General features: G+C 35.0%; 1 pseudogene across 1 annotated transcript; it reads right to left on the bottom strand.

Annotated features, from left to right (window-relative positions):
- Positions 1 to 3,267: 3,267 nt before the first annotated feature.
- Positions 3,268 to 8,657, bottom strand: LOC144554294 (putative disease resistance protein RGA4; annotated as a pseudogene). Its single transcript, XR_013511593.1, has 3 exons — positions 8,276 to 8,657; positions 4,064 to 7,342; positions 3,268 to 3,706 (listed from the first exon to the last, which is right to left on the bottom strand). The product of XR_013511593.1 is annotated as a putative disease resistance protein RGA4 (transcript).
- Between the last annotated feature and the right edge of the window lie 100 nt (positions 8,658 to 8,757).

Below are 8,757 nucleotides of genomic sequence, written 5' to 3'. Positions count from 1 at the left end.
TAGAGAGAAGATAGAAAGAAGAGGGGTAAAATGGTCCTATTTCATTAATTACTATTGTTTATTTAATTTTAAGTATTAAATTTGACTGGTTTAGTGATTTTGGGTAAATATGTGAGTTTCTCATCTTTTGAAGGGTAAATATGTTATTATAGTTTTTTGAGGGGGAAATACGTAATATTGAAGTTTTTGAGGGGGATATATGAAATTCCCCCTTTAATTAATTATTCCTACGAAATTATAAGACCACTGCATCCAAACATTTCCTATGCTGCTATATATGCTATTAAATATTTAATCCAATGCTCTTCAATAGTTCAGCAAAATCTTAGCTTCTATACTTACAAACCAAGCTTCAAATATATTTCTAAATAAGAGGGATCCAATTACACCTATTCCCATTCCACTGGTTCCACTTTGTTATAGTTCTTATTACCATTCCAAGTTGACAACAGCTCTGTTCCTATTCCAGTTTTCTATATCCATGTTCCCCGTAGTAATCCCTGCTGTTATGATTCGCGTTGCCTGAAACATATCATAATAATAACCATTATTCCGACTCCAACTTGGCCAATTCCCGACGACCATGATGATGAGCATACATCAATTAAGAAAATTTTGTTTTCAGAATGACTCCAATGCAAATGGAGGTTTGTATAAAGTTGGAATTATTCCCTACAGAATTAAAACAAGTGGTATCATCAGCATATCATCCAGAACTATGGTTGTGATAGAAAGACCATCTCCTTGCAGGAATTGTACAATTCCATGTTATTAACTTTGATTTTCTCTGATATTTTATTCTAGTAAATCTGTTTAATTAGTTGAATTGTTGTAATACAATATTTACTTTTGATAGAGCTAAATAAAGATTGATGTATTTGATCTATTGTATTTTCATAACTTGTATATTTTGGATATATAATGTGTTAATGATAAAAAGATCATGCAAATTTGATTGTCCATTGTTAGTAGTTGGGTCATGAAAATTTATCTTTGAAGCAATAGTAGTTGTGTTTATGCAAACAATTGTGCTAGATAGTAGTTATTTCATAGAGTTTTGTTGTTCTCTGGTCATACATATTGAATTTACAAAAAAAAAAAAAGTTGTTGAGTCAGATGTCATATGGATGATATTTCCTCATGAGAAAAAAATAAGAAGTTTTCTTTCCAAATTTGCATACTATTGCCTATTTGGTTTGTGCAATTTACTAAATATAGCTTGAGACTTTACATATTATTGGAATTGTAATTACTATGACTATTTTTGGGACTTTGCTTTGAAAACAAAAATATATGGAAAAATAAATTTATCTATTAAATCAAGATAAATGCTATAAAAATGCAACATTAAATAGTATCTACAAAAAAATTCGATAGATGATCATAAAGTAAAGTAGTTAATTTCATATGTTGAATTAGATATACTCACACATTGATAAACATTTATAATAAAGAGTTAAATTTTTAACAACAACTGCTTTCTTGATTGTAATTGCAAGATGAATATCTATAATGTTTGCATGATAGTATGATCATCTCCACAGGTATATGAAATAACACATACAACTACAATAAATGTTACTTTTACCAGAAGTCTCAGGCTAGCTAATATATGTTACAAATTTACAATCTTGAGTTCAGTTCGGCATACTGTACATACATACCAGTTACGATTAAGATGACCAGATCTTTTGTTTGTATATATGCTTACTCCATATATGAGGAAGTGCAATGCACGCAAATATAATTTGCTCTACTAATTTATTGTTTAGATCTTCAAGTTCTATTTTTAAGATGGAAATTTAATTAGAATGGAATCTGTTGGATATGACAAACTTGGGTGTATGTAGCATAACCAATTTGGTACTTTTGCTAACAATACCCTGGTTTTTCTCGTCTTTGCTTCTTCTGATACTTGCCGGTTACCGAAAGAAAGGTAATACGTGCATTATTTGGTTTTTGTCTAATTTTTTTGTTTAATACGTTCGTAATTATTGTTTGTTAATTGTCGATTTTTGACATGGGACTTTACAAATCATGAAAAGTAAAAGGCAAGGAGATGTTGGTTTAATTTTATATATTTCGTTTCCATCATGAAATAGGTATACATCTCAATATTATGATTATGTAAATATGAGAGAAGAATAACTGTTCTCAGGTACCTCTATGCTGAATCTCCCCCTCCAACTGGTAGTTGTCCAATTCATCAAGCAAGTTTTCAGTTTAATACGCGTGTTGCTGAAGGTTCTGAACCAACTCCTTCAGGCAACTATTGTTAGTACGAAGGCCGCAGTAGCAGCTGATTCTTGAGGGTTTCGAACTCATTTCCGAGGCCGATGCGCTTTTCCCTTGCTTCCAATAACGCTGTTACAGCCTTTATGACCAGACAGCTCATCAGCCAGCCCACTGCCTCAATTGACAAAAGATCCATGCTACTCAGGTAATCAGTCAGGAAAATATAAGAACAAGAATGAAAAATTCCAACTGGATCAGAGATGAGATGGAGGTTTCAAGAGAACTTTTACTACTGGTTAACTTAGGGAGGAGTTATGAGGAGCATGCCAGTGCTCTGGGTATCTGTAACTATTCATGAAGCGTGTTGTGCAATTAGTTGAATAAAAAACTTTGTATTCACAAAATAAAAAGTAAGTGTACAAAGAAAAGTAAATAAAAACAAATTAAACATTCATTTATTTTTGTACTTATAATGAAACACAGCAGGCAAAACTGACCAGAATGCCCAATAAAATCAATTATAAATTACACTAGTAAACAAAATAAAATATTAATTAGTATATAAAAATGAAATATCAAATCAAATAATAATGCATATTTTGTTGAGAATATGAGTAGTTGAGAGCAATCACACAACACAGAAAGAAAGAGAATTGAGAAAAAAAATCACAATCAGAACACACAGATTTTACGTGGAAAACCCTCTAGGGGAAGAAAACCCACGGCCGCTCGCTAAAACAAATCCACTATTTCTCAAAGCCAGTTACAATAAATTACAGAGAGATTTAATGCATATATAAAATACAAAACCCACTGAAAGGGCGTGAAAACAGATTAATCCGGACCGCACATCTTGATGGGTAACTTGACTAATCTGGGCCGTCGGTTAAAGGATTTTCATGTAATTGACTTCTCTGAAAATAAAATTCTCCGGGCTCAACAGAAAGGTGCTCCGTAACCTCAGACACCACTCGCAGGGAGCTGTCGCCCCCCTGCCACCCCCCGCATACTTCTAGAATCAGGCCCACATACATAACATATTTGTATATTACATACTCTTTTATACCGATGATTTTAACGTGAAGGAAATAGGAATACAAAACATGATATTGAAAAAACCTATAAACGAGAATGAACTTCTATGAAGAAATTAAAAATAGGCTGTTTCGCTAGTAAAAATTACTGTTGACTGTGCTAACAAGTTTTCCAAAAAAAAAAAAAAAAAAATATAGGAAGTTTGCTAAGTCCATTTTTGTACAATATCGTGAGATGTTTTGAACTATACCCTTGCAATTGCAGTGAAGTTTGCATATGAACAGCTCATGTTTATCGAAGCTTACTAATTAATACTTGTATCTACTTAAGAAGTGATGCTCACCTAATTCCTTAACCTTGACATCTTTGCTGTTAATTAACTACATCCATCAATCTGCTGGCATATCATTTCCTCTCAGCTCAGTTCAAAAGTAATCTAGTTTCAGATATTGAAAGAAAAGTTAATTGTTAGATAACTAGCAAGATAATTTAGGGATTGCAATGCACTACAACTGTATAAGCAACAAAAGAAGGAAAGAATGATAATTGACAAATTAAACAAATAGATATTAAATCATCAGATACATAATAAGGTTTGCCAGGCATATATGCCTAGTGCTAGAACATATCAAATTGAACAGTAAAGTCCATTTTCAATGTATTGATATGTTTCAAGCAGAAATGATTGAATTGACTTGAATTTGCTGAACTCGCAAGCCTACTCATAATGGCAAGTACTTGTATTAAAAGTGTCAGCATTAAGCTATATATAGTGGAATATTTAAAGTATTACCTGAACAGGAAAAAGTAAGACACGTACTTCTTTGATGCGTCTTAGTGTCAAACATCCTTCAATTATATCAATACGGCTGTTTGTTGGTAGTGATTGAATGCGAGGGAACTTAATCGTGATTGTCTTGAGGGAAGGGAAAAAATCAAAAGGAAATGACTGAAGATTTTTACAACTCCTGATATCGACTAAGTCGATAGAGGTAAGGAGTTGCAGAGAAAGTTCGTGTTCTTCAGTGGTGTAAACTTCCAAGTACAAAATTTGAAGGGAAGTGAGCTGCTTGCAGATAGGCAAGGTTAAAAGGGCAAGAGAGTCGCCATTGATTTCTTTTAGAGACAAGGAGAAGTCTGGCTCTGTCCTCTCTATTTCTTTTGATGCAGAGTCCCAAGCTACAATGAAACTAGGGCAATTGTTAAAACGCAAGCCTTCCAGGTTGACCCAGGACTTTAGATCTTTAATTGAGCTTAGTGTTTTACAAGATACAATTTCGACAATCCTCAAACAGACCAAATGCACCCCAAATGTAAGGGAAGTGAGTGACTGACACCCATTTATTACTAAATTCTCTAAGGCCATAAAAGAATGCAAGTCCAAAGATTCCAAACTGGAGATGTAGGATATCTCTAGAACTCGCAGAAAGCTAAATTCATGGAAACCCAATGGTGGATAATCTTCAATTTTGAGACTCTCTAGGGAAGGAAACCTCTCCAATAGCTCAGATGTGACACATCCTGAGAGAGGAAGATCCATTAATTTAGTGCAACCTCGAATTTTGAGTTTTTTTAGTGTTTTGAAGCAAAGAGATAGTTGAAGTTGGTCATTCCACACCCATTTTTCAAGATTTGGCATATCTATTATGCTCAACTTTTCCAAGGATGGAAATTTTATGCTTTGACGAGTACCATAACACTGAGGTCCAATTTCCCTCAAAGGCAATCCAGACAACTTCAAATGCTTGAGAAACTCCAACTCCCCTATAGGTGGAAGCAACTCCCATGCTTTACAATTCACTAGAATTAGAGACTCAAGAAAAATGAGAGAGGGCTCTAACCACGTGGGAAAAGCCACACCGCCATATCCTTCTATACTAAGCGATTTGAGGTTGGTGTTTGGTTTAAGGCCCTCGAGGACATTTTCGTTCTCTTGTTCACCATAATTCCATTGTAAATACAGGGTCAAGCTTATTTTTCTCTGCTAGTCTAGCCTTGCTTGCCTCTGCCTTAGATTTCACATTCTCAAGATTCGAGATGTGGAGTGATCCTCCAATTTCTTTAAGAGAGCCTAATTGTTCTATCTCAAAGCCTTTCTGTTGTTGAACATCAAAATAATTCAGCTCTTGGAGAGAAGTAAGTTTCCCTACACCCCGAATCTTAGAGTGCATGTCAATTTCCCCCTCAACAATAAAATGCCGCAGGCTAATAAGGTCACTAAAATTACTTGGCAACTTTAGTATGGGAAACCACCCATGTTCAATTTTAATTTCAAACACTTCTAGGTGATATAGCATACATATTTCTCGTGGAAGAGTCATGCATGTGTTGTCATTCGAGATAATTAATCTTAGATACCGGAGGCTAACAAATTTCTGAAAGTTGACATTATGTGGGTGTACTAGGAAACATAGATTTAATCTCATTGCACGAAGAAATTTAGTTATTTTGATCAGGTTTGAAATACTTCCTGAATTACCTGAAGGCAACTCATCCCAATTAATTATTGTTCTTAGATTCTGTCCTTCCAAACACACCAATGCCCTGACTATTTCTTCTTCACCACTTTTTCTACAATTATAAATTGACAAATGACATATGGTTGCTGGAATTTGTCGAGGTTCAGGACCATTAATGGTTAAACATTGTTTGGAGGCAACTATACGTGCCAAATCATTAATCAAGTCATGAAACGTATAATACACTAAACCATCGTATGTTGATTTTTTGGTTTGGAAGAAACCATGATCATACACTAAACCACCATATGTTGATTGTTTAGTTTGGAAGAAGCCACGATCAAATAGATCATAGAAGTAAGCACTCCCAATATCCTCCATCCTTTTGCCTTCAGATCTTACATCGAGAAAACCTTGAGCCATCCATAAATATACCAACTCCTCACATGTAAAAGCATGATCCTCTGGAAAAATAGCACAATATGAGAAACACCTTTGGAGATGAAAGGGCATATGATCATAACTTAACTGAAGTGCGGGCATAATATCATTTGGACCACTCTGAGATTTCCACTCTTCACTATTCCTGATTTTCATCCAATATCTCTCATCAACCTTTTCTTTTAACAGAGCAGTTACAGTTTTTGTTGCTAGTGGGTTACCCTTCAACTTATTGGCAATTTGCTGCCCGATATTTCTTAACCTCCAATTTCCTCCATAGTTTGGATCATTGAATATACATGTACTAAAGAATGATGAAAATGCATTATCATCTAGACCCTTCAAATAAATAGTATCTCTTGCATCGACCAATTTGGCAACAGATTGTTTTCTAGTTGTCACTAAGATTATACTCCCTTTCACCGCACAATTATGTAATGGAGCTACCATTGAATCCCATTGGCTCTTATCGTCATCTTCCCACATGTCATCCAAAACAAGTAGGAATCTCTTGGAGACCAATTCATCCTTAAGATTACTTTGGAGCTTATTGAGGTTACGAAGTTCATCATATCTGTTGCCACATGCACCTTCTAGCATCTCGCGTGTAAGTCTGTCAACATCAAACCAAGTAGACACACAAATCCAGATTCTAACCTCAAAGTAGCTATCAACTTTTGGATCATTGAAAACTATTCGAGCAATGGTAGTCTTCCCCACACCACCACTACCAACTATTGCTAGTATAGGGACCTTGCCCACTATGGTAGATTCTTCATTTGTTAATAGGTTCATTAGTTGGGCACACTCTTGGTCTCTCCCAAAAACTCTAGGTTCAGTAAGAAATGATGATGTTTGGCGTAAGTTTGTTGCTTCAATTTGACTTATTTCATTATTCCTGGCAGTTATAACTAGAGATTCTGTTTGCACAGCATTGCGGACTTTCTCCTCAAATTTATGCAACTGCTCTGCTAACTCATTCATCATTCGGGACAGATTTCTCCTCAGATTTCTGGAAGAGAAGGTTTCGGGTAGGGATATTAGCGCATCTTGTGCAGAGCAACAAGACATCCCCTTCAAAGTTGAACGGATGGAACGGTTTGCGAGCTGAAAACTAGAAGAAGAGGATGCAGTTGATGATTTATTACTGCTGTTTACTTTCTCTTGGGTACCTATTAGAAAATTATACCAATTACATAAACTTATTGAATTGTAATATGTGACCGTATAATAAAGGAATGGTCATCTAATTATGGGATAATAAGACATGTTAAGGATGTAATGGTGATGTCCATTTCTCCAATAAATGGACAGCACATCACTTTCTTCTCCAACTTCCTCAACAGAGGATTATCCCAAACCAGAGCTTTCGCTTCCCCTGTCTCCATTTTTCTTCCAGGAACGGTGGGAAATTTGTTGATTTTAGATCAAAGAGAGATACTGGGTATTTAAGGAATAATTAAATTTTGTTTGGATGCAGGCCCACTTGATCAGCCCGTATTGCGCCAAGTCCCATAGCTGGTTATTTTTTGTACTATTTTTATTGATAAAAGATTAATTTGTCAAATTTTTTTTGTTTAAACAAATAATTACACTTAATTAATCCACTAAGATAATATAATATAAGCATGATAACTAACATAGGTAACATTTAACGAGCAAATAGTGATTTTCTAGACAGATGGAGAAGAAAATTTAATTAATTTAAAATTAAATACGATAAATATATTATATGAAATAGTTAGTAATGAATGTTGAAAGTTAGAATTTATACGAAATAGGGATAGTAGAAAATATATACTTGATAATACTTAAATCTTCTTTTAATTATTATTATGACTGATTTACAAAATCTTAAAATTTAAAGGTTGAAATTGTAAAAAAGAAAATTTTAATGAGGCAGGTGGGACCCGCATTCCCCATCCATATCCTTTCTTCCCCAGCCATATCCTTTATTGAGTGATCGATCGATAGATATTCAACATATATCATCAATTGGTTGACATAATTTAGCTAGATTTTGGTTTAATTTTATATATATCATTTCAATCATGAAAAAGCATACATATTTGAATTATAAAATAACAATAACTTTTCTCAGGTACCTGTCTGGTGAATTTGGTCCTCAAGCCGGTAATAGTCCAATTCGTCAAGTAAGTTTTCAGCTTGATACGCCAATTGCTGAAGATTCTGAACCAACTCCTCGAGGAAACTATTGTTGGTACGAAGGCTGTGAGCGCTTGTAAGCAGAGCACTAAGCTGCAGCAGCTGGTCCTTGAGAGATTTGAACTCTTTTCCAAGGCCGATGCGCTTTGCCCATGCTTCCAACAACACAGTTACAGCCTTTTTTACCAGAGAACTCATCAGCCAGCTCACTGCTGTAAAGGTCATTGACACAGGATCCATGCTACTCTTACTCTGGTATGAAAAATTGCAATTGGGGGAGATGTGCTTGATCGAGTTCACTCTGGGAAGAGAGTGCGTGTCCTCTGAGATATCTCAACTTTTGCGTGACCGATGTGTCCGGTGCCTATTCGGGGGTGATGTAGGGGTCAATATTATGTGAGCTTTGAGATTCGTGCAGAAC

This window comes from Carex rostrata, chromosome 5, assembly GCF_964058835.1.
Source record: "Carex rostrata chromosome 5, lpCarRost1.2, whole genome shotgun sequence".
In the NCBI taxonomy this organism is placed as follows: domain Eukaryota; kingdom Viridiplantae; phylum Streptophyta; class Magnoliopsida; order Poales; family Cyperaceae; genus Carex; species Carex rostrata.
This window is presented reverse-complemented; position numbering and strand designations above follow the sequence as displayed.